Raw genomic sequence first — 27,390 nt, forward strand, 5'->3', positions numbered from 1 at the left:
TCCTGTCTCCTCTAACTTCTTCAATATACTAATCCTCATAGTAGAGATCTGGCAAGAGGAGTGAGCCTCTCCATTGCCATAGTTCCAAGTCTTGATTTAATACCTGCCCTAGAAACAATCTCTCACAATGTGAGAAGACAGCACAGTTCTATTGCCATAAACTAAAACATTTAGGCCCCACTTAATTCAAGAGTGGTACGTCTGGATTTTTTTTTTCCTTCATTATTAGATGCCTCGATAAATATAAAAACTTTTTTCACTCTTCTCTAGAGTTCATCTTTGAAAGTTATTAGTATGTTTGTTGGAAGAATACAAGTTAATGAAACATTCTTTTGCCTTTCATGAAGATTACAATCAAGGGTCTGTGCTAAAGGTTGAGATCTATACTCTGAATCTGCCCACATGAGTACAGGCTAGCAAAAAGTCAACCAGTGGTGAACTTTATGTAGACCATCCTGTATTCAGTTATATATAATATCCAGCTGAAGGATTTCATTTTATGCAAGGCAGTATAACTTCCTTATACCCAATATTTGTAAAATGCTATAGCCTTGTCTTGAAGTCTCCTCCTATAATTGTGGAGGTGTCTATCTCACTGTTCAATTCTGTTAAAGTTTGTTTTATGTATCTTGCAGCCCTGTCATTGGGTGCATAATATTTAATATGGGTATATCTTCCTGGTCAATTGTCCCTTTCATCATTATGTAGTAACCTTCCTTATCCTTTGTGGTGGATTTAACTTTAAAGCCTATTTTCTCAGAAATTAATATTGCCACTCCTGCTCTTTTTTCATTGTTGTTTGCTTGATATATTTTTTTCTATCCTTTGAGTTTTTTTTGGGGGGGGGAGTTTTAGTTTGTGTCTCTAAGTCTAAGATGTGTCTCTTGAAGGCAACATAGAGATGGATCATGTTTTTTTGTCTAGTCTGAGACTCTCTCTTTACTGGTGCATTTAGTCCATTTACATTCAGCGTAATTATAGATAAGTATGAGTTTAGTGCTGATATTTTGATGCCTTTTTGTGTGTGTTGTTGACAATTTCATTTTTCCACTTACTTTTTTTGAGCTGAGAAGTTTTTTTCTGTAAATTGTGTCTTCCTCATTTTCATAGGAGTTGAATTTATTTTTCCTCAGTTGTTATGTTTTTCTTGGTTTTTATTTTGAAGTATGGAATTGTTAGACCTCTTTGTAGTTACCTTAATATTTACCCCTATTTTTCTAAGTAAAAACCTAATTTGTCCTATATCACCTTGTTTTCCTCTCCATATGGCAGTTCTATGCCTCCTGTATTCAGTCCTTCTTTTTGATTATTGTGATCTTTTACATAATGACTTCAATGATTCCCTGCTTTGAGCATTTTTTTCTTTTTAAAATTAATCTCAATTTGTTTTTGTGATTTCCTTATTTGAGTTGATATCAGGATGTTCTGTTCTGTGACCTTGTGTTGTGTTGGTATCTAATATTATTGATTTTCTGACCGAACAATTTCCTTTAGTAATTCTTGCAGCTTTTGTTTGGTTTTTGCTAATTCTCTAAGCTTGTGTTTATCTGTAAATGTTTTAATTTCACCTTCGTATTTGAGAGAGTTTTGCTGGATATATGATTCTTGGCTGGCAGTTTTTCTCCTTCAGTGCTCTATATATGTCATCCCATTGCCTTTTTGACTGCATGGTTTCTGCTGAGTAGTCTGAACTTATTGACTCTCCTTTGTAGAAGACTTTTCTTTTATCCCTGGCTGCTTTTAAAATTTTCTTTTTATCTTTGGTTTTGGCAAGTTTGATGGTAATATGCCTTGGTGATTTTCTTTTGGATCAATCTTGTACGGGGTTTGATGAGCATCTTGGATAGATATCCTTTCGTCTTTCATGATGCAAGGGAAGTTTTCTGCCAACAGATCTTCAACTATTCTCTCTGTATTTTCTGTTATCCTTCCCTGTTCTGGAACTCCAATCACACGCAAGTTATTCTTCTTGATAGAGTCCCACATGATTCTTAAGTTTTCTTCATTTTTTAAAATTCTTTTATCTAATTTTTCTTCAACTATTTTTATATTGGTGTCAATTGCCTTATCCTCCAACTCCCCCACTCTGCATTCCAATTGCTCAATTCTGCTCCTCTGCCTTCCTATTGTCTAATTCTGTGATTTTACTGTTAATCTTTTGCATTTCTGAATGCTGTCTCTCTATGGATTCTTGCAGCTTATTAATTTTTCCCCTATGTTTTTGAATAATCTTTTTGATTTCTTCAACTGCTTTATCAGTGTCTTCCTTGGCTTTTTCTGTAGATTGCCTTATTTCATTTCTGAGGTCATCCCTGATGTCTTGAAGCACTCTGTAAATTAGTTTTTTATATTCTGCGTCTGGCAATTCCAGGATTGTACCTTCATTTGGGAAAGATTTTGATTCTTTAATTTGGGGATTTGTAGAAGCAATCATGGTCTGCTTTGTTATGTGATTTGATATCAACTGCTGCCTCCGAGCCATCTATAAGATATTGTAATGATTTATTTTATATTTGCTCACTGAGTCTTATCTTCTTTTGTTTTCTCTCAGTATACACACATGATCTACTAGATTGCTCTGTCTTGATTGTTGTAGCCTTTGAATCACTTATGTCCTATTACCAGCTGGTTTGGTCTGTTACCAGATATATAAGCCTAAGAGTCCATTCACTATTGTTGAATAGAATCAGCTTAGGTGTTCTGATTTTGAGTCACCAAGTGTGTGGTGTAGACTGTCACCTATTAACTTAGACAAGTAGTGGTGATAGTTGTGTGCACCAGATTCTAGTAGCAGCAGGTCACACTCCAACGAGGGCAGGATGCTGACAGCCTTCCCCCATGTGCCTGTGAGGTTGGTGTGTCTCTGTTCCTAGAGCACTTTGGTGGGTGGGCTCTGCAGCTGTACCTTAGGCACCCAATGCTTGTACCTCTAAAGAATGGTAAGCGTCACTATCCTCAGACCCCTTTAGGAGGTGGCTAGGTATTTGTTGGAACTTCAGCCCTCAGTTCCCTGCTGTGGATCAGTGAGGGCTCTGTTTAATAGGTAGAGAGGTATTAGACCTCAAAAACTTGACTTTCCACTGCTCAGCTAAAACAATTACAGTCAGATCTCTATCAGAATGGATTCTGCATTATAATAACCACCTTTTCCCTGTAGAGATGAAAGCCAAAGACTGTGGATCTCATATGCTTGGCTGGAGCTGGTTCTGTTTTTTTATTCCAGTTTAGGGAAGTAAGGGAAGGATTTTTCCCCCCTGGGTTGTTAGTTGCTGCTTCTCTCAGGCCAGGAGAATGGGTTAGGAAAAAAAAAAAAAAAAAAAAAACCTGCAGAGCCCTTCACTCCCTTGCCCAGGAAATTCCAATGTTAATGAAGCCTCCTGGGGCAGGGAGGGGAGGGATCAGATAGATAGGAGAGAGTAGCCTGCAGCAATATAGACAAAGTTACTTGTCTTGCTTGGTGATGACTATTTTATCTGAGATTCCAGAGGGGTGTGTAGCCTGTGTGCACTGGCTGGGTCGTGATTGTCCCCAGAAGCAGTCATCAGCTCCTCCACTCCTAGTCCAAAGCCCAGTGCCAAGGTTTGCTGGCTGGAACACTGCACTCCAGGCTCCAAAGCCAGTCGCTGCTTCCTGGTGATTTCTCCTGTCAGCTGCGACGTTGTGCTGCCTGAATGCACTGGCTGGGTTTCCCCCGAGGTTACTTCAGGGGACTAGGGCTGCGTCCTGTGCTTGCACCATCTCAGGAAGCCATGCTCATCTCCTCTGCAGTTAGTCCAAAGCCTGGTGTCAAGTTTTTCTGACAGGGATGCTGGCTCCAGGCTCTGAAACCAGTAGCAGCTTCCCTGTGGTTGCTTATTCTATTGTCTGCTGTGTCAGTGTGCAGCCTGCTTGCACTGTCTGAGTCTCTACCAAGGTTACTCCAGGGGGTTAGGGGTTAGGGCTGTGTCCTGTGCTTGCCCCATCTCAGTAAGCTGCAATCAGCCCCACTATCTGGCACCAGGGAACCGTGAAGGCTCAAGGCTGTGGTGCGGGACGCCGGTTCCAGAAGCCGTCGCTGCTTCAGGGTGTGGCTTTTTGCTCCCCTGTCACTCAGGTCAACTCTTTAGTTCTGTGTTTGATGGTCAGGGTTCGTAGATTGTCACATATGTGATCGATTGACTTGTTTTTCTGAGTCTTTGTTGCAAGAGGGATCCGTGGTAGTTCTACTTAGTCAGCCATCTTGGCCCCTTTTTTTCTATAGCCTTGTCTTAATGATGTCCTGATATGAAGGTACATCTGCCCTTGGATGGAGTAAAGCTTTTGGACCTTCATTTGCTGATGTGGCATTCTCAAAATGAGAAGAAACAGCTGCAAATATCCATTAATAATCGAAACATGGTATGTACAAAGTACTTGCTGTTAGGTGCCATAGAATCGGTTCCTACCCATAGTGAACTTGTGTACAACAGAACAGAACACTACCCAGTCCTGCACCATCTTCACAATTTTTGTTATGCTTGAGTTAATTGTTTTAGCCACTGGGTCAATCCATCTCATTGAGGGCCTTCCTCTTTTTCACTGACCCTCTACTTTACCAAGCATGACGTCCTTCTCCAGGGACTGGTCCCTCCTGATAATACGTCCAAAGTATGTGAGATGTAGTCTTATCATCCTCACCTTTAAGAAGCATTCTGGCTGTATTTCTTCCAAGACATATTTGTTTATTCTTTTGGCAGTCCATGGTATATTCAATATTCTTGGCCAACACCACAACTCAAGGGCATCAATTCTTCAGTCTTCCTTATTCATTGTCCAGCTTTCCCAAGCATATGAGGCAATTGAAAACACCATGGTCAGGTGCACCTTAGTCCTCAAAGTGACATCGTTGCTTTTTAACACTCTTTTTATAGCAGATTTGCCCAATGCAATGGGTCATTTCATTTCTTGACTGCTGCTTTTATGGGTGTTGACTGTGAATTCAAGTAAAATGAAATCCTTGACAGCTTCAGTATTTTCTGTGTTTATCATGATGTTGTTTATTGGTCTAGTTGTGTGAATTTTTGTTTTCTTTATGTTCAGATATAATCCATACTGAAGGCTTTTCACCAGTATGTGCTTTAATTCCTCTTCACTTTTAACAGGCAAGTTTCTGTCATCTGCATAACACAGATTGTTAATGAGTCTTCCTCCAATCCTGTTGCTGTATTCTTATAGTCCAGCTTCTTGGATTATTTGCTCAGCATACGGATTGAAATAATATGGTGAAAAGATACAACCCTGACACATACCTTTCCTGACTTTAAACCTTGCACTAGCCTCTTGCTGTTCAAACAACCGCATCTTGGTCTGCGTATGGGTTCCTCATGAGCACAATTAACTGTTCTGTAATTCTCTTTCTTACAATGAATCCATAAGTTGTTATGATCCACACAGTCAATTGCCTTTGCATAGTTAATAAAACACAGGTAAACATCTTTCTGGTATTCTCTGCTTTCAGCCAAGGTCCATCTGACATCTGCAATGATATCCCTCCTTCCATGTCCTTTTCTGAACCTGGCTTGAACTTCTTGCAGTTTCCTGTCAATGTACTGCTGCAGTTACTTTTGAATGATCTTCAGCAAAATTTTACTTGCTTGTGATACTAATGATATTGTTCAATAATTTCCATATTCAGTTGGATCACCTGTCTTTGGAATTATATAAAGTATGAACTATGAAAATTGGATGCTGTCAAAAATGAAAGGGAATGATTGAAGATAGACATCCTAGGCATTAGTATTGGCCATTTTTAACTGGAAAATCATATGGTCTACTAGGTTAGGAATAACAAATTGAAGAGGAATAACATCATATTCATTGTCAAATAGAACACTGCAACATATATCCTGAGGTAAAGGGTTAGTGAGAAAGAGGAAGACCCTCAATGAGATGGGCTGACACAGTGACAGCAACAATGGGCTCAAGCATAACAATGATTGTGGGATTGGCAAAGGGGTGGGCAGTATTTCATTCTGTAGTATATAGGGTTTCTATGAGTCAGAACCAACTTAAAGGCACCTAACAACAACAGGAATAATCCGGAAATACAGTGCAGTCAGTGATAGGATAATATCCATATGCAACTATACAACTATTATTCAAATTTACGGACCAACCACAAATGCCAAAAATGAGGAAATTAAAGATTTCCCATGGTTTTGCTGGATATTGCACAATAGAATTTTGCAAGATCAAGACCTACTCATTTGCAAATACCTTTTTTCACCAACATAAACTTTGGCTATACATGTGGAACTCTGGATGTAATACACAGGAATTAAATTGATCACATCTGTAGAAAGAGATGACAGAGAAGCTCCGTATCAGTCAGAACAAGGCTAGTGCTGACGGTGGAATAGACCATCAATTGGTTATACACAAGTTCAATTTGAAGCTGCAGAAAATTAAAACAAGTCCACAAGAGCCAAAGTATGACCTTGAGTGTATCCCACATGAATTCAGAGGCTATCTCAGGAATAGATTTGACACTTTGAATACTAATGACCAAAGATCAAAAGAGTGTGGGATGGCACAAAGGACATCAAACTGGAAGAAAGCAAAAGGTCCATAAAAAGATGAGAAAGAAAGAAAAGGCCAAAGTGGATGCCAGAAGAGACCCTGAAACTTGCTCTTGAACATAGAGTAGCTAATATAATGGCAGGAATGATAAAATAAAAGAAGTGAACAGAAGATTTCAAAGGGTGGCTGGAGAAGACAAAGTATTATAACGACATGTGCAAAGACCTGGAGGTAGGACACTAAAAGGTAAGAACACACTTGGCATTTCTCAGGCTGAAAGAACTGAAGAAAAGTTCAAGCCTCAATTTGCAATACCAAAGGATCCTACGGGCAAAATATTGAACGACACAGAAAGCACCAAAAGAAGATGGAAGGTATACACAGACACTGTACCAAAAAGAATTGGTCAACGTCTAACCATTTCAGGGGGTAACATATGATCAACAAGCAATGGTACTGAAGGAAGAAGTCCAAGCTACACTAAATGCACTGGTGAAAAACAAGGCTTCAGCAATTGACAGAATACCAATTGAGATGTTTCAACACATGGATACAGCGCTGGAGGTGCTCACTCCTATGCTAAGAAATTTGGAAGACAGCTGCCTGGCCAACCAACTAGAAGAGATTCATATCTGTACCCATCTCAAAGAAAGGTGATCCAACAGAATGCAGAAATTAACAAACAATACCATTAATATCACACACAAGTAAAATTTTGCTGAAGATAATTCAAAACCGGGTGCCATAGTACATCGACAGGAAACTGCCAGAAATTCAAGCCGGATTCAGAAGAGAATGAGGAATGAGGGATATCACTCTTGATGTCAGATAGAGCTTTGCTGAAAGCAGAGGGTACCAAAAAGATGTTTACCTGTGTTTTATTGACGATGCAAAGGCTTTCAACTATATGGATCGTAATAAATTATGGATAACATTTTGAAGAATGGGAATTCCAGAACATTTAATCGTGCTTATGTGGAACCTGTGCATAGAACAAGAAGCAGTCACTCAAACAGAAGAAGGGGATGCTATTGTTGTTGTTGTTGTTGTTAGGTGCTGTTGAGTCGGTTCTGACTCATAGTGACCTTATGCATAACAGAATGAAACACTGCCCGGTCCTCAGCCATCCTTACAGTTGTCGCTATGCTCGAGCTCATTGTTGCAACCACGGTGTCAATCCACCTCGTTGAGGGCCTCCGTCTTTTCCCCTGACCCTGTACTCTGTCAAGCATGATGTCCTTCTCCAGGGACTGATCCCTCCTGACAACATGTCCAAAGTATGTAAGACGCAGTCTCACCATCCTTGCTTCTAAAGAGCATTCTGGATGTACTTCCTCTAAGACAGATTTGTTCGTTCTTTTGGCAGTCCATGGTATATTCAGTGTTCTTCACAAACACCACAATTCCAAGGCATCAATTCTTATTTGTTGTCCAGCTTTCACATGCATATGATGCAATTGAAAATACCGTGGCTTGGGTCAGGTGCACCTTAGTCTTCAAGGTGACATCTTTGCTCTTCAACACTTTAAAGAGGTCCTTTGCAGAAGATTTGCCCAATGCAATGTGTCTTTTGATTTCTTGACTACTTCTTTCATGGATGTTGATTGTGGATCCAAATAGAATGAAATCCTTGACAACTTCATTCTTTTCTCCGTTTATCATGATGTTGCTCATTCGTCCAGTTGTGAGGATTTTTGTTTTCTCAGTTGAGATGCAATCCATACTGAAGGCTGTGGTCTTTGATCTTCATTAGTAAGTGCTTCAAGTCCTCTCCACTTTCAGCAAGGAAGATTGTGTCATTTGCATAACGTGGGTTGTTAATGAATCTTCCTCCAATCTTGATGCAGTGTTTTTCTTCATATTGTCCAGCTTTTTGTATTATTTGCTCAGCATACAGGTTGAATAGGTATGGTGAAAGAACACAACCCTGATGCACACCTTTCCTGACTTTAAACCAATCGGTATCCTCTTGTTCTGTCTGAACAACTGCCTCTTGATCTATGTAAAGGTTCCTCATGAGCACAATTAAGTGTTCTAGAATTCCTATTCTTCACAATGTTATCCATAATTTGTTATGATCCACACAGTTGAATGCCTTTGCGTAGTCAATAAAACACAGGTAAACACCCTTCTGGTATTCTCTGCTTTCAGCCAGGATCCATCAGACATCAGCAATGATATCCCTGGTTCCACGTCCTCTTCTGAAACCAGTCTGAATTTCTGGCAGTTCCCTGTCGATATGCTGTTACAGACACTTTTGAATGATCTTCAGCAAAATTTTGCTTGCATGTGATATTAATGAAATTGTTCTATAATTTCCACATTCGGTTGGGTCACCTTTCTTTGGAATAGGCATAAATATGGATCTCTTCCAGTCAGTTGGCCAGGAAGCTGTCTTCCATATTTCTTGGCATAGAGGAGTGAGCACCTCCAGCTCTGCATCTGTTTGTTGAAACATCTCAGATGATATTCCATCAATTCCTGGACCCTTGTTTTTCACCAATGCCTCCAGAGCAGCTTGGACTTCTTCCTTCAGTACCATCGGTTCCTGATCATATGCCACCTCTTGAAATGGTTGAACATTGACTAATTCTTTTTGGCACAAAGACTCTGTATTCCTTCCATCTTCTTTTGGTGCTTCCTGCGTTGTTTAATATTTTCCCCATAGAATCCTTCACTATTGCAACTCGAGATTTGAATTTTTCCTTCAGTTCTTTCATCTTGAGAAATGCCGAGTGTGTTCTTCCCTTTTGGTTTTCTATCTCCAGCTCTTTGCACATGTCATTATAATACTTTACTTTGTTCTCCAGACACCCTTTGAGATCTTCTGTTTGGTTCTTTTATTTCTTCAATTCTTCCTTTTGCTTTAGCTGCTCAACATTTGAGAGCAAGTTTCAGAGTCTCCTCTGACTTCCGTCTTGGTCTTTTCTTTCTTTCCTGTCTTTTCAATGACCTCTTACCTTCTTCATGCATGATGACCTTGATGTCATTCCATAACTCGTCTGGTCTTCAGTCATTAGTGTTCAGTGCATCAAATCTATTCTTCAGATTGTCTCTAAATTCAGGTGGGTTATACTCAAGGTCACATTTTGGCTCTCGTGGACTTGCTCTGATTTTCTTCAGTTTCAGCATGAACTTTCATGTGAGCAATTGATGGTCTGTTGCACAGTAGGCCCCTGGCCTTGTTCTGACTGTGGATACTATGTGGTTTAAAATCAGGTTAGGTGTGTGTCAGGGTTGTATCCTTTCACTGGACGTATTCAAGCTGTATGCTAAGCAAATGACTTGAGAAACTGGACTATTTGGAGAAGAATACAGTGTCAGGATTGGAGGAAGAACCATTAACAACGTGCATTATGCAGATGACACAACCCTGGTGGCAGAAAGTGAAAAGGATTTGAAGCACTTACTGAAGATCAAAGACTACAGCCTTCAACATGGATTACACTTCAACATAAAAAAATAAAAAGTCCTCACAACTGGACCAAAGAGCAGCATTATGATAAACAGAGAAAATATTGAAGTTGTCAAGGATTTTGTTTTACTTGGATCCAAAATCAACACCCATGGAAACAGCAGTCAAGAAATCAAAAAAACACGTTGCCTTTGGCAAATCTGCTGTAAAAGATCTGTTTAAAGTGTCAAAAAACAAATATGTCATTTAGAGGACTGAGGTGCACCTGACTCAACCCACGGTATTTTCAAGCACTTCGTATGCATGCAAAAGCTGGAGAATATATAATGAAGACTGAAGAATTGATGTCTTCAAATTATAGTGTTGACCAAAAATATTGACTATACCATGGACTGCCAGAAGAACAAATGCATCTTTCTTGTTAGAAGTATAGCTAGAATGTTCTGTAGAAGTATGGATGGTGAGACTTCATCTCGTGAACTTTGGGCTTTTTATCAGGAGGGAACAGACCCTAAAGAAGGATATCATGCTTAGTAAAGTAAAAGGTCATTGAAAAATAGGAAGACCTTCAACAAGATGGGTTGACACAGTAGCTGGAACAATGGGCTCAAAAATGGGAATGACTATGAGGATGGCACAGAACCAGGAAGTGTTTTGTTTTGTTGTACATAGGGTTGCTATGAACCAAAACAGACTTGACAGCACCTAACAACATGTGCCCATTCTTAAAGTACAACAGCTTAGGGAAAGCTATAATACTCTGGGAAATTTATTTTTGTGGGACAAGAAGTGAACTATGAAAACATAGAAAAGCTGTCATTGGCAGTGGGACAGATGGTAGAGGCTCAATTTATTTATTTATTTTTCCTTTTTCTTTTTTAAATTTTTATTATGTTTTAAGTGAAAGTTTACAAATCAAGTCAGTCTCTCACACAAAAACTTACACACACTGCTGCATACTCCCAATTTCTCTCTCCGTAATGAGACAGCCCAATCCCTCCCTCTATTCTCTTTCCGTGTCCATTTCGCCAGCTTCTAACCCCCTCTACCCTCTCATCTCCCTCAATTTATTTTTAACAGACAGAAGAGATTTATGAATATGCCAGCTTCCCTCAGGGATTCCCAAGAATACTAGAAAAGATGAACCTAGTAATAGACTGGGCTACCTACAGTTAATCAGAATGCAATCACAGTTATTGAACTTTCAGGAAAAGTATGCAACCATGTGCATAGAAGATTCTCTTATTTTCCTAATTACATCTTTAACCTTAAGAATCTGACTGTTTATCCTGAGAAAATATTGCAGCAGGATCAGGGTTTGTGCCACATATTGAAGGCATATGATTTTCAGTGAGATACAGAAAGCTACTGCATTGTCAATTTTTTTTTTGGATCAGTGTGCTGATATCAAAACAGAAATGAGGCACCAATTTTTTTAAGAAGTGTTCCTCCAAAACTCACCCAAGTTGCCAGTTTTTTAACTGAACCACCATGGCATACTTTGGAAAGATTTATGTATCAAGGGAGAAAAATGAAACCAGCATTTCAAATTGGATTTTTTAATATTTTGAGTATGTGCGTATGCAAGAGGATGGTTGAACATATTGTCAAATATTTTTATATTTGGTAAGAGTACCAGAAACATTTGCCTGCCTTTCTAGGGCAAGCTTCATACCATACTGAGCAATTCCAATATCAAAGCTGATCATCTGTCCAGAGATGGCCATTAAACTCACAGGCCAAATCTGAAAAATGTTTGTAAGTGTTTAGTCACTCCTGAGCAGCTTTCACAGCCAGCTAAATCATTTTCTCCAAGTGGTAATTGTTTCAATGTCCCAGCACATTAAGAGCTATTAAAAGCTAATGATTCAAGTCTCGTTTTTCCTATAAAGGTGCAACCATTTTTTTGAAGTTCTAGCTCTGTCTTTGTTAGTGTTTAACTGGCTATCAGTTTGACAAAAACACAATTATATTTATTTACAGAGCACAAATCAAATAAATTCAGTAAAATCACTAATTTGAAAAAGTTTTATTTGTTGAGTTTACAGAAAATGTTTCATGTACACTGTTATGGATTGAATTGTATCCCCCCCCCCAAATGTGTGTTGAATTCCTGGCCCTTATACCTGTGGATGTCATCTTGTTTAGAAACAGTGTTTTCTTAGTTAATTAGATCACACTCAACTAGAAACCAGTTGCAGTTGAGTCAATTCTGACTCATGGCTAACTTTTCAGAAGTTAATTGCCAGTCCTTTCTTCTAAGGCACCATATTATTTTAATTATAGTAATTTCAGATATTTTAACTTTTCATTCACCATCTCCTCAAAAATTTCCCCACTAAAGAGGAAATATACTGGAGAAATATTTTAAAAATCCACCTATTATTAATCAAAGTAGTAACTATGACAAGTGAGTACCATATTTTAATCTAAATAACATGCATGTTATGTTTTTTGCTAACTGAGCTCTCTCCCCTTGAGGTACTTCCGTAAGTGCACTATGCTAATTTTTTTTACATTTCTGTAAAAAAAAATTAGCATAGCATGCTTATGAAAATATCTTGCAGGGGGCAGTTCTCAAAAAAATATGACATGCATGTTATTTGCGTAAAAATACAGTAAAATACAGAATTGTGGAATTTAAACTTAATACTATGCTTTTTCCATTTTTCACAAAAAATATCAGGAAAAATACGTATACCTCTTTATTCACTTTTTTGTGGGTTAATTATCTAAATTCACGTTAATAGAATTATCAAGTTGGGTTAAGATAGGCAACCCTCCAATTATACCCATCATATTCTTTAGCACCAGTAGAAAAGAACAAACACTAAAGCTGACATTTAAATTGAATTGCAAGGTATATTTACTTTAAAAAAAATACAAAGTTGTATATAAACGTTTGAAACATTTTCTAAATTTTGCAAGGCTGCTTAATTTGAATGCTTATTATATTATTTCTATTTTGTGCAAATTTTTCCTTTCGTATTGCTTTTACATTTGGAGGTAAAAAGCATAAAGAATATTATTTTTTAGCGAAATTAATTTTTTCAATAGTTTCTTAATATTTATTCAACACGTTAACTTTTTTTTAAATTAAGCAGCTACCACATTGAGTATATGTTGATGAAATAGAAAAATGCTGTCCTTTAAAATGAATAGTGGCAGACCCATTTTAATAACAAAGTAAATTAGTTTTAATATAAGCAAAATATTTCAGTAATTTTAGACAAACTCAGGCTTCAGTCAGTAGTGAAACAATACTCCTTTGCCTGAATTATGAAATACAAAAAAGAAGTTAATGCAATGATATGCTAGAATTTAAGGAACCATAATTGAGGCTTTGCGTAAAAGTAAGTATTTTTTTAAACTGGTACGGTTTGTCATAATCAGGACAAATGACTATCGTTAAACGTGAAAACTCAAATATGAAAGGATATCTAAAAGTTAGGTTTACTTCCAATACCATGTTTGTTATAACAATGTGATAATTTCTAACACATGGTATGGCTCCTAAATGTGTTGCTTTAGGTTGAGGTTGAAAATAAATCCTAATGACTGCCAACTTTCAACATATGAAAATCTCACAGCAGGGCCTGCCAAAATAATACCAAATGAAGCATTCTGAAGAGGAAAGTTTCCTAAGTCACAATTTGGGGAAACTTGATATAGCAGATAGCTACATATTTAATGGCCCTTAACATCCAAGTCCAAGAGAAACAAATGACAAACATTTCAGTAAAAATTCCCAGCATGTCTGCATTGAACCGAGTTAGAAATTACAGCTGTGTGGGCATTGAATAAAAATGAGACTAATTAATTTGAAATGACCTGGAAATTCCTACGTATTTAAGCATTTTGTTATGACCCTCTCTTTAAAAACCCACTGCCGTTGAGTCAATTCCTACTCGTAGTAACTCTATAGGCCCTCTCTTTAGGCCCATATTTTCTGTACATATGACATGTCAGAAATGTAATTGACTCAATTCTCCCATTCCAGTTAGATGGTAATATAGCAAAATGCCCTTGTAAATAACATGAACTAAGAATCTGTATTTGCTACTTCTATTAATCAGAAATCAGAGTCTGTGGTTTATTGCTAAAAATGTTTACTTCAGCACAGATTCAAATCTACAGACAAGGAAAAGAATAACTTATTTCAAAAACTAAACTCATTATTACTTCTCAACTCTGAAATTTACCCTGTGCAGACTTTCCAAGCCTCCAGAATTAGGGTAATTAGGTTTTTGTACCTCCACATGTCTGTAGTTTGTCATACTATGGGGGCTTGTGTGTTGCTGTGATGCTGGAAGCTATGCTACTGGTAATTAGATACCTACAGGGTCACCCATGGCAGACCCATTTCAGCTAAGCTTCCAGACTAAGATAGACTACAAAGAAGGACCTGGCAGTCTACTTCTGAAAAGAATTAGCCAGTGAAAATGTTATGAATAGCAGCAGAACATTGTCTGATACAGTGCTGGAAGATGAGCCCCCCAGATTGGAAGGCACTCAAAAGATGACTGGGGAAGAGCTGCCCCCTCAAAGTAGAGTTGACCTTAATGATGTGGATGCAGTCAAGCTTTCGGAACCTTCATTTGCTGATGTGGCATGACTCAAAATGAGAAGAAACAGCTGCAACCATACATTAATAATTGGGACATGGAATGTATGAAGTATGAACCTAGGAAAATTGGAAATTGTCAAAAATGGAATGGAACAGATATAAACACAGATTTCTTAGGCATTAGTGAGCTGAAATGGGCTTGTATTGGCCATTTTGAATCAGACAATCATATGGACTACTATGCCGGGAATGACAACTCGAAGAGGAATGCTGTTGCATTCATCGTCAAAATGAACATTTCAAGATACATCCTGAAGTACAACATTGTCAGTGATAGGACAATATCCACGTGCCTGCAAGGAAGACCAGTTAATAAGAATATTATTCAAATTTGTGCACCAACTACTAAGGCCAAAGAAGAAGAAATTGAAGATTTTCACCAGCTTCTGCAGTCTGAAATTGATCGAACATGCACACAGGATGCATTGATAATTGCTGGTGATTGAAATGTGAAAGTAGGAATCAAAGAAGAAGGATCAGTAGTTGGAAAATATGGCCTTGGTGATAGAAATGATGCCAAAGATCACGATAGAATTTTGCAAGACCAATGACTTCTTTGTTGCAAATACCTTTTTTCACCAACATAAACAGTGACTATACACCTGGACCTTGTCAGGTGGAACACACAGGAATCAAATCTACTGCATCTGTGGAAAAAGACGATGGAAAAACTCAACACCATCTGTCAGAACAAGGCCAGGGGCCAACTGTGGAATGGACCATCAATAGCTCATATGCAATTTCAAATTGAAACTGAGGAAAATTAGAACAAGTCCAGGAGAGCCAAAGTATGACCTTGAATATATCCCACCTGAATTTAGAGACTATCTCAAGAATAGATTTGATGGGTTGAACACTAATGACCAAAAACCAGAGGAATTGTGGAATGACATCAAGAACATCATACATAAAGAAAGCAGGAGGTCATTAAACAGATAGGAAAGAAAGATCAAAATGGATGTCATAAGAGACTCTGAAACTTGCTCTTGAAAATCAAGCAGCTAAAGCAAAAGGAAAAAATGATGAAGTAAAAGAACTGAAGGTTTCAAAGAACAGCTCGAGAAGACAAAGTAAAGTATTATAATGACATATACAAAGAGATGGAAATAGAAAACCAAAAGGGAAGAACCTGCTTGGCATTTCTCAAGCTGAAGGAACTGAAGAAAATTCAAGCCTTGCAATAGTTAAGAATTCTATGAGAAAAATATTAAATGACTCATGAAGCATCAAAAGAAGATGGAAAGAATACACAGAGTCATTATACCAAAAAGAATTGGTTGATGTCCAATCATTTAAAGACGTAACATGTAATCAGGAACTGATGGTACTGAAGGAAGAAGTCCAAACTGCACTGAAGGCATTGGAGAAAAACAAGGCCCCAGGAATTGACAGAATACCAATAGAGATGTTTCAATAAAGGGATGCAGCACTGGAAGTGCTAAGTTGTCTATGACAAGAAATTTGGAAGACAGCTACCTGGCCAGTTGACTGGAGGAGATCCATATTTATGCCTATTCCCAAGAAAGGTGATCCAACCAAATGTGGAAATTATCAAACAATATCATTAATATAACACACAAGTAAATTTTTGCTGAAGATCATTCAAAAGCAGCTGCAGCAGTATATCCACAGGAAACTGCCAAAAATTCAGGCAGGATTCAGAAGAGGATTGCAACCAGGGATATCACTGATGACATCAGATGGATCCTGGCTGAAAGCATAAAATACCAGAAGGATGTTTACCTGTGTTTTATTGACTATGCAAAGGCATTCGATGTGTGGATCATAACAAACTATGGATAACATTGTGAAGAATAGGAATTCTAGAACACTTAGTCGTGCTCATGAGGAACCTGTACATAGATCAAGAAGCAGTTGTTCGGAGAGAACAAGGGAATACTGCATAGTTTAAAGTCAGGAAAGGTGTTTGTCGGGGTTGTATCACTTCACCATACCTATTTAATCTGCATGCTGAGCAAATAATCTGAGAAGCTGGAGTATATGAAGAAGAACTCAGCATAAAGTTTGGTGGAAGACTCATTAACAACCTGCGTTATGCAGATGACACAACCTTGCTTGCCGAAAGCAAAGAGGACTTGAAGCACTTACTGATGAAGTTCAAAGACCACAGTCTTCAGTATGAATTACACCTCAACATAAAGAAAACAAAAGTCCTCACAACTGGACCAATAAGCAACATTATGATAAACAGAGAAAAGATTGAAGTTGTCAAGGATTTAGTTTTACTTGGATCCACAATCAACAGCCATGCAAGCAGCAGTCAAGAAGTCAAAAGAAGCATTGCATTGGGGAAATCTGCTGCAAAAGGCCTTTGTAAAGTGTTGAAAAGCAAAGACGTCACCTCAAAGACTAAGGTGCTCCTGACCCAAGCCATGGTATTTTCAATCGCATCATATGCATGCGAAAGCTGGACAATGAATAAGGAAGACAGAAGAAGAGTTGATGTCTTTGATTTGTGGTGTTGGCAAAGAATAGTGAATATACCACGGAATTCCAAAAGAATGAACAAATCTGTCTTGGAAGAAGTACAACCAGGATGCTCCTTGGAAGCAAGGATGGTGAGAGTGCCTCTCAAATACTTTGGACATGTCAGAAATGATCCATCCCTGGAGAAGGACATCATGCTTGGTAAAATACAGGGTCACTGGAAAAGAAGACCTTCAAGGAGATGAATTGACTCAGTGACTGCAATAATGAGCTCAAGCATAACAATGACTGTGAGCATGGTGCTGGACTGGACAGTGTTTTCGTTCTGTGATCATAGAGTTGCTGTGAGTCAGAACTGACTGGACGGCACCTAACAACAACAACAACAGATTTTTGTATGTTTTGTTCTTCCTCTCTTGTGTTTGATTCATCAGATCTATAGCCACAGCCCTGACTAACTTCCTCATAGACACAAACTGGATATGCAACATATATGTCTTGGGTATCCATTGCCAGAACCTCATAATCCATAGGAATGAATGGATTACTATAATATGTTAGATTCATTTTCTACTACAATCAATAGCACATTCTACATTTGCTAGGATTTTTTTTTTTATACTTAACACTTTTAGATACATTTCCAACCATCTTATTTATTTTTTTTCCAGTTTTTCATTCTGCTATGAGTAGGATATAGATAAAAATATAGCCCATATGTTGGCAACAGACTATATATTTCTATATGTTAGAGATAAATAATGTATCTTATTTTCAAATACAAGGGAACCATTCATAGAATTTGACCATATATTATGCCACAAGGAAAATATCAATACATTTCAAAATATATAAGATTTACATCTTCTATGAATAAGACACTAAAACAAACTGAATTTACGAAGAAAACATACTCAGATATTAAAAACATACACATCTTTCCCAAACAAAGGGAGATCAGAAATCTAACAATAATTGCAAAATATCTAGAAACATCAAACTAGTATAATTATAATTAAAATGCAAAAAAACTATGTGATATTAACAAAGCATGATTCAAATAAATTCATAGCCTTAGTCTTTCTGTTTACTACTGTTGTAGACTGAATAGTGTCCCCAGAACAGATATACTGAAGTCCTAATTCTTGTGTCTTAGTCATCTAAAGCTGCTAGAAATACCACAAGTGGATGGCTTTAACAAAGAGAAATTTATTTTCTCACAGTCTGGTGGGCTAGAAGTCCAAATTCAAGGGCATCAGTTCTAGGGGAAGGTGCTCTCTCTGTCCACCTCTAGAGGGAGATCCTTCTAGACTAGAAGCTTCTCGGTGCAGAACCCCAGGTCCAAAAGGCAAGATCTGTTCCCAGTGCTACTTTCTTGGTGGTATGAGGTCCACAACTCTCTGCTCATTTCCTTTTCCTTTTATCTCTTGTAAGATAAAAGGTGGTACAGGCCATACCCCAGGGAAACTCCCTTTACATTGGATAAGGGCTGTGACTTGAGTAAGGATATTACATCCCACCCTAATCCTCTTTAACATAATCTAATCTTGCCTCATTTACCACTGGTAGAAATTAGGATTTAAAACACAGAGAAAAATCACATCTATCACAAAATGGAAGACAACCACACAATACTGGGAATAATGGCCTAACCAAGTTGGCACATATTTTTAGGTGACACAATTCAATCCATGACACCCTGATATGACCTCATTTGGAAATAGGGTCTTTGAAGAATACCCTAGTGAGTATGAAGTCATACTGAAATATGGTGGGCCCTAATACCATCTGAGTGATATTTTATAAAAGAGGGTAAAACATGAAGACAGAAATGGACAGAAGGACAGTCTTGTGACTACAGAGGCAGATGCAGCAGCAAGCCAAGGAATATCAATGATGCCAGGAGCCATCAGAAGCTAGGAGAGAGGCATGGAACAGTTTCTTAGAGCCATCAGAAAGAATCAACATGGACCATACCCTGATTTGAACTTCTGGCTTCCAGAACTGTAAGACAATAAGTTTCTGTTCTTTGAAGTCACCACATTTTGGTGTTTTGTTATGGCAGCCCAAGGAAATTAATACAATTACACAAGGAAAAAAGTAAATAATTTTGAAATTCAACTCAAGATAGGAAAATAATGGCACTCAAAGCCAAATGAAAGGAGCAAGAAGGAATGAAAAAGGATTAAGAGTTTATTGAACCCCAAAATCAGAACTACTTATAAATAAATCTGATAAATGGATAAAATGTGGAGTAAATGAACACTATAAAACCAAGAACAAAAAGTAAAAAAAAAAAAAGAAATTAAAAGAAGTATTCAAGAATTTATTTATATTAATTAAATCGAGGATTTTGATGAATGTGACAAATTTCTCAGGCAATATAGACTAAAAAAATTCACATGAGATAAAAATTAAAATATTTCTGCTACCATAGAAACAATTTGGAAAACTTTCCAAAGTAACTCCTTGTAAATACTTCAGGTCAATATAATTTTATGTTTTTTTTTTTTTTTTTAACAATTACTCTAAGAAAGAGATGATTTCTCTGCTAGTTTAAGTATTAAAAAGTATAGAAAAGAAGAAATCTTCTTACAAAAAATTATGAAGTCATCATTACATTGGCAATAGAATCTGAAAACTAAAGTATAACAAAAGAACTAGAAAAACTTTCTACAGAAGTTTCAAGTGAAATTAAAAAAAAAGAAATCCAGAAGTAACTTGAAATTAAAATACCATGAATAATTAAAATTTATTTATGCATGAATGGCTCAGTATTAACTATTCTATAGAATTAACGCTATTAATAGACAAAGAAAAAAATACGCAATTACCTTGATAGTTGCTGGAAATTAATTTAAAAGAATAACTCTCATTTCCTATTTTAAAAATATTTAATAAGGAGGTGGGGCCAAGATGGCTGACTGGGTAGAAGCTACTTTGGGTCCCTCATGCAACAAAGACTCAGAAAAACAAGTGAATCGATCACACACATGACAATCTATGAAATCTGACCATCAGACACAGATCTAAAGAGTTGATCTGAGTGACAGGGGAGCGAAAAGCTGCTCCCTGAAGCAACGACCACCTCTGGAACCCAAGTCCCACTCCACAGTCTCGAGCCCTTGCAGTTCCCTGGTGCCGAGTGGCGGGGCTGATTGCGGCTTACTGAGGTGGGACAGGCATGGGACATAGCCCTAACCCCTAGCCCCCTGGGGTAACCTCGGTAGAGACTCAGCCAGTGCAAGCAGGCTGCACACTGATGGGGCTAACGAGAGAAAGAGCAACCATGGGGAAGCAGCGACTGTTTTCGGAGCCTGGAGCCATCATCCCAGTCAGAAAACCTTGGTGCTGGGCTTTGGATTGGGCCCAGGGGAGCTAAGCATGCCTTCCTGAGACGGTGCAAACGCGGGACGCAGCCCTATCCCCCTGAAGTGACCTCGGGGGAAACCCAGACAGTGCATTCAGGCAGTGCAGGGAGGCAGCTGACAGGAGGAGAAGTCACTGGGAGGCAGCAACTGGTTTTGGAGCCTGGAGTGTGGCATTCCGGCCGGGGAACCTTGGCTCTGGGCTTTGGACTGGGAGCGGAGGAGCTCACCATGGCTTCTGAGACAGCACAAGCATGGGATGATGGCCTGAGCCTCGGGGGCAGTCTCAACCCAGCCAGTGCACACAGGCTACACGCCCCTCTGGAAGCTCAGATAAAACAGTAATCACCAAGCAAGATAAGTAACTTTGTCTATATTGCTGCAGGCTACTCTCTCCCATCTATCTGATCCCTCCCCTCCCTGCCCCAGGGGGTTTCCTTAACATTGGAATTTCCTGTGCCAGGGAGTGAACTGCTCTGCATTTTTTTTTTTTTCTTTTCCTAACCCATTCTGCTGGCCTGAGAGAAGCAGCTACTAAAATCCCAGGGATGAAAAATCCTTCCCTGACTTCCCTAAACTGGAATATAAATACAGAACCAGATCCAGCCAAGCATATGAGATCCACAATCTTTGGCTTTCATCCCTACAGGGAATAAGGTGGATATTATAATGCAAAGGCATTCTGATAGAGATCTGACTGTAATTGTTTTATCCGATCACTGGAAAGACAAGTTTTCCAGGTCTGATATCTCTGCTTATTAAACAGAGCCCTAACTGATCCACAGCGGGGAACTGAGGGCTGAAGCTCCACCCAAATGACCTAGCCATCTGCCAAAGGGGCCTGAGGATACTTGCACCTACCAATCTTTAGATGTACATGCGTTGGGTGCCTAAGGTACAGCTGCAGAGCCCACCCACCAAAGTGCTTTAGGAATAGAGACACACCTACCTCACTGGCACATGGGAGAAGGCTGTCAGCATCCTGCCCCCCTGGAGTGTGACCCCTTGCTGCTACTAGTATCTGGTGCACACAACTACAACCACTACTCCTCTAAGTGAATAGGTGATAGTGTACACCACACACTTGGTGACCCAAAATCAGAACACCTAAGCTGATTCTATTCAAGAAAAGTGAATGGACTCTTAGGCTTATATATCTGGTAACAGGCCAAACCAGCTGGTAATAGGACATAAGTGATTCAAAGGCTACAACAATCAAGACAGAGCAATCTAGTAGATCATGTGTGTATACTAAAAGAAAACAAAAGAAGGTAAGACTCAGTGAGCAAATATAAAATAAATCATTACAATATCTTATAGATGGCTCAGAGACAGCAGTCGATATCAAACCACATAACAAAGCAGACCATGATTGCTTCTACAAATCCCCAAATTAAAGAATCAAAATCTTTCCCAAATGAAGGTACAATCTTGGAATTGCCAGACGCAGAATATAAAAAACTAATTTACAGGATGCTTCAAGACATCAGGGATGACCTCAGAAATGAAATAAGGCAATCTACAGAAAAAGCCAAGGAACACACTGATAATGCAGTTGAAGAAATCAAAAAGATTATTCAGGAACACAGTGGAAAAATTAATAAGCTGCAAGAATCCATAGAGAGACAGCATTCAGAAATGCAAAAGATTAACAGTAAAATCACAGAATTAGACAACTCAGTAGGAAGTCAGAGGAGCAGAACTGAGCAATTGGAATGCAGAGTGGGGGAGTTAATCAGATAAAAGAATTTTAAAAAATGAAGAAACCTTAAGAATCATATGGGACTCTATCAAGAAGAATAACTTGTGTGTGATTGGAGTTCCAGAATAGGGAGGGATAACAGAAAATACAGAGAGAATAGTTGAAGATCTGTTGGCAGAAAACTTCCCTGGCATCATCAAAGACGAAAGGATATCTAACCAAGATGCTCATCAAACCCCGTACAAGACTGATCCAAAAAGAAAATCACCAACATATTATCATCAAACTTGCCAAAACCAAAGATAAAAAGAAAATTTTAAAAGCAACCAGGGATAAAAGAAAAGTCTTCTACAAAGGAGAGTCAATATGAATAAGTTCAGACTACTCAGCAGAAACCATGCAGTCAAGAAGGCAATGGGATGACATATATAGAGCACTGAAGGAGAAAAACTGCCAGCCAAGGATCATTTATCCAGCAAAACTCTCTCTCAAATATGAAGGTGAAATTAAAACCTTTACAGATAAACAAGAGCTTAGAGAATTTGCAAAAACCAAACCAAAGCTACAGGAATTACTAAAGGAAATTGTTCAGTCAGAAAATCAATAATATTAGATACCAACACAACACAAGGTCACAGAACAGAACATCCTGATATCAACTCAAATAGGGAAATCACAAAAACAAATTAAGATTAATTTTAAAAAGAAAAAAAATGCTCAAAACACGGAATCATTGAAGTCATTATGTAAAAGATCACAATAATCAAAAGAGGGACTAAACACAGGAGGCATAGAACTGCCATAAGGAGATGAAAACAAGGTGATATAGGACAATACAAGTTAGGTTTTTACTTGGAAAAATAGGGGTAAATATTAAGGTAACCACAAAGAGGTCTATCAATTCCATAATTCAAAATAAAAATAAAGAAAAATATAACAATTCAGCAAACATAATTTCAACTACTATGAAAACGAGGAACACAAAATTTGTAAAGAAAAATGTCTCAGCAAAAAAAGTAAGTGGAAAAATGAAATTGTCAACAACATACACAAAAAAGCATCAAAATGACAGCACTAAACTCATACTTATCTATAATTATGCTGAATGTAAATGGACTAAATGCACCAATAAAGAGACAGAGAGTCTCAGACTGGACAAAAAAACACGATCCGTCTATACGCTGCCTATAAGAGACACACCTTACACTTAGAGACACAAACAAACTAAAACTCAAAGGATGGAAAAAAATGTATCAAGCAAAGAACAATCAAAAAAGAGCAGGAGTGGCAGTATTAATTTCTGACAAAATAGACTTTAAAGTTAAGTCCATCAGAAAGGATAAGGAAGGACACTATATAATGATGAAGAGAACAATACACCAAGAAGATATAACCATATTAAATATTTATGCACCCAATGACAGGGTTGCAAGATACATAAAACAAACTTTAACAGAACTGAAAAGAGAGATAGACACCTCCACAATTATAGCAGGAGAGTTCAACACAGCACTTTTGGAGAAGGATAGGACTTCAAGTAAGAAGCTCAACAGACACTCGGAAGACCTAATTGCTACAATCAACCAACTTGACCTCATTGACTTATACAGAACACTTCTCCCAACAGCTGCAAAGTATACTTTTTTTTCTAGTGCACATGGAACATTCTCTAGAAGAGATCACATATTAGGTCATAAAACAAACCTTTGCAGAATCCAAAACATCGAAATATTACAAAGAATCTTCTCAGACCACAAGGCCATAAAAGTGGAAATTAATAACAGAAAAATCAGGGAAAAAAAATCAAATGCTTGGAAACTGAACAATACGCTGCTCAAAAAAGACTGGATTATAGAAGACATTAAGGAGGGAATAAAGAAATTCATAGAATGCAATGAGAATGAAAACACTTCCTATCAAAACCTCTGGCACACAGCAAAAGCAGTGCTCAGAGGTCAATTTATATCGATAAATGCACAAATACATAAAGAGAACTGTCCCTAAAACTTGAACAAATACAAAGTGAGCAACAAAAGAATTCATCAGGCGCCAGAAGAAAACAAATAATAAAAATTAGAGCTGAACTAAATGAAATAAAGAACAGAAAAACAATTGAAAGAATTAACCAGCCAAAAACTGGTTCTTCGAAAAAAAATTAACAAAATTGATAAAGCATTGGCCAGACTGACTAAAGAAATACAGGAAAGGAAACAAATAACCTGAATAAGAGACGAGATGGTCCATGTCACAACAGACCCAACTGAAATTAAAAGAATCGTATCAGATTATTATGAAAAATTGTACTCTAACAAATTTGTAAACCTAGTAGAAATGGATGAATTCCTAGAAAAACACTACCTACTTAAACTAACACAATCAGAAGTAGAACAACTATATAGACCCATAACAAAAAACGAGATTGATAAGGTAATCAAAAAACTCCCAACAAAAAAAAAAGCCCTGGCCAGGGTGGCTTCACTGCAGAGTTCTACCAAACTTTCAGAGAAGAGTTAACACCACTACTACTAAAGCTATTTCAAAGCATAGAAAATGATGGAATACTACCTAACTCATTCTATGAATCCACCATATCCCTGATACCAAAACTGGGTAAAGACACCACAAAAAAAGAAAATTACAGACCTATATCCCTCATGAACCTAGATGCAAAAATCCTCAACTAAATTCTAGCCAATAGAATTCAACAACATGTCAAAAGAATAATCCACTACGACCAAGTGGGATTTATACCAGGTATGCAAGGTTTATGCAAGGTTGGTTTAATATTAGAAAAACCATTAATGTAATCCACCACATAAATAAAACAAAAGACAAAAACCACATGATCTTATTAATTGATGCAGAAAAGGCATTTGACAAAGTCCAACACCCATTCATGATAAAAACTCTCAGCAAAATAGGAACTGAAGGAAAATTCCTCAACATAATAAAGGGCATCTATATGAACCAACAGCCAACATCATTCTAAATGGAGAGAGCCTGAAAGCATTTCCCTTGAGAACGGGAACCAGACAAGGATGCCCTTTATCACCACTCTTATTCAACATTGTGCTAGAGGTCCTAGCCAGAGCAATTAGGCTAGACAAAGAAATAAAGGGCATCTGGATTGGCAAGGAAGAAGTAAAATTATCTCTATTTGTAGAGGACATGATCTTATACACGGAAAACCCTAAGGAATCCTCCAGAAAACTATTGAAACTAATAGAAGAGTTCGGCAGAGTCTCAGGTTACAAGACAAACATACAAAAATCACTCGGATTCCTCCACATCAACAAAAAAAACGTCAAAGAGGAAATCACCAAATCAATACCATTCACAGTAGCCCCCAAGAAGATAAAATACTTAGGAATAAATCTTACCAAAGATGTAAAAGACCTATACAAAGAAAACTACAAAGTACTAGTGCAAGAAACTAAAAGGGACCTACATAACTGGAAAAACATACCTTGCTCATGGATAGGAAGACTTAACACAGTAAAAATGTCTATTCGACCAAAAGCCATCTATATATACAATGCAATTCCCATCCAAATTCCAACGACATTTCTTAATGTGATGGAGAAACAAATCACCAACTTCATATGGAAGGGAAAGAAGCCCCAGATAAGTAAAACATTACTGAAAAAGAAGAAGAAAGTGGGAGGCCTCACTCTACCTGATTTTAGAACATGTTATTCAGCCACAGCTGTCAAAACAGCCTGGTACTGGTACAACAACAGGCACATAGACCAATGGAACGGAATTGAGAACACAGATATAAATCCATCCACATATAAGCAGCTGGTATTTGACAAAGGCCCAGTGGCAGTTATTTGGGGAAAAGATAGTCTTTTTAACAAATAGTACTGGCATAACTGGATATCCATTTGCAAAAAAATGAAACAGGACCCATACCTCACACCATACGCAAAAACTAACTCCAAGTGGATCAAAGACCTAAACATAAAGACTAAAACAATAAAGATCATGGAAGAAAAAATAGGGACAATGTTAGGAGCCCTAATACAAGGCATAAACAGAATACAAAACATTACTAAAAATGACGAAGAGAAACCAGATAACCGGGAACTCCTAAAAATCAAACACCTATGCTCATCTAAAGACTTCACCAAAAAAGTAAAAAGACCACCTACAGATTGGGAAAAAATTTTCAGCTATGACATCTCCGACCAGTACCTGATTTCTAAAATCTATATGATTCTGTTAAAACTCAACCACAAAAAGACAAACAACCCAATCAAAATTGGGCAAAGGATATGAACACTCACTTCACTAAAGAAGATATTCAGGCAGCTAACAGATACATCAGAAAATGCTCTTGATCATTAGCCGTTGAAGAAATGCAAATTAAAACTACAATGAGATTCCATCTCACTCCAACAAGGCTGGCATGAATCCAAAAAACACAAAAGAATAAATGTTGGAGAGGCTGCGGAGAGATTGGAACTCATACACTGCAGGTGGGAATGTAAAATGGTACAACCACTTTGGAAATCTATCTGGAGTTTTCTTAAAAAGCTAGAAATAGAACTACCGTACAACCCAGAAATCCCACTCCTTGGAATATATCCTAGAGAAATAAGAGCCTTCACACAAAAAGATATATGCACACCCATGTTTATTGCAGCACTGTTTACAATAGCAAAAAGCTGGAAGCAACCAAGGTGTCCATCAACGGATGAATAGATAAATAAATTACGGTATATTCACACAATGGAGTACTACGCATCGATAAAGGACAGTGATGAATCTGGGAAACATTTCATAACATGAAGAAATCTGGAAGACATTATGCTGAGTGAAATTAGTCAGATGCAAAAGGACAAATACTGTATAAGACCACTATTATAAGATCTTGAGAAATAGTATAAACTGAGAACACATTCTTTTGTGGTTACAAGGAGGGGAGAGAGGGAGGTGGGAGAGGGTTATTTACTGATTATACAGTAGATATATATATATATTTTTAAGAACTACTTTAGGTGAAGGGAAGGGCAATACTCAATATAGGGAAGGTCAGCTCAACTGGACTGGACCAAAAGCAAAGAAGTTTCTGGGATAAACTGAATGCTTCAAAGGTCAGCAGAGCAAGGGCGGGGGTTTGGGGACTATGGCTTAAGGGGACATCTAAGTCAATTAGCAAAATAAATTCTATTAAGAAAACATTCTGCATCCCACTTTGAAGTGTGGCGTCTGAGGTCTTAAGCGTTAACAAGCGGCCATTTAAGATGCATCCATTGGTCTCAACCCACCTGGATCAAAGGAGAATGAA

This window comes from Loxodonta africana, chromosome 2 (genome assembly GCF_030014295.1).
Source record: "Loxodonta africana isolate mLoxAfr1 chromosome 2, mLoxAfr1.hap2, whole genome shotgun sequence".
Lineage (NCBI taxonomy): Eukaryota > Metazoa > Chordata > Mammalia > Proboscidea > Elephantidae > Loxodonta > Loxodonta africana.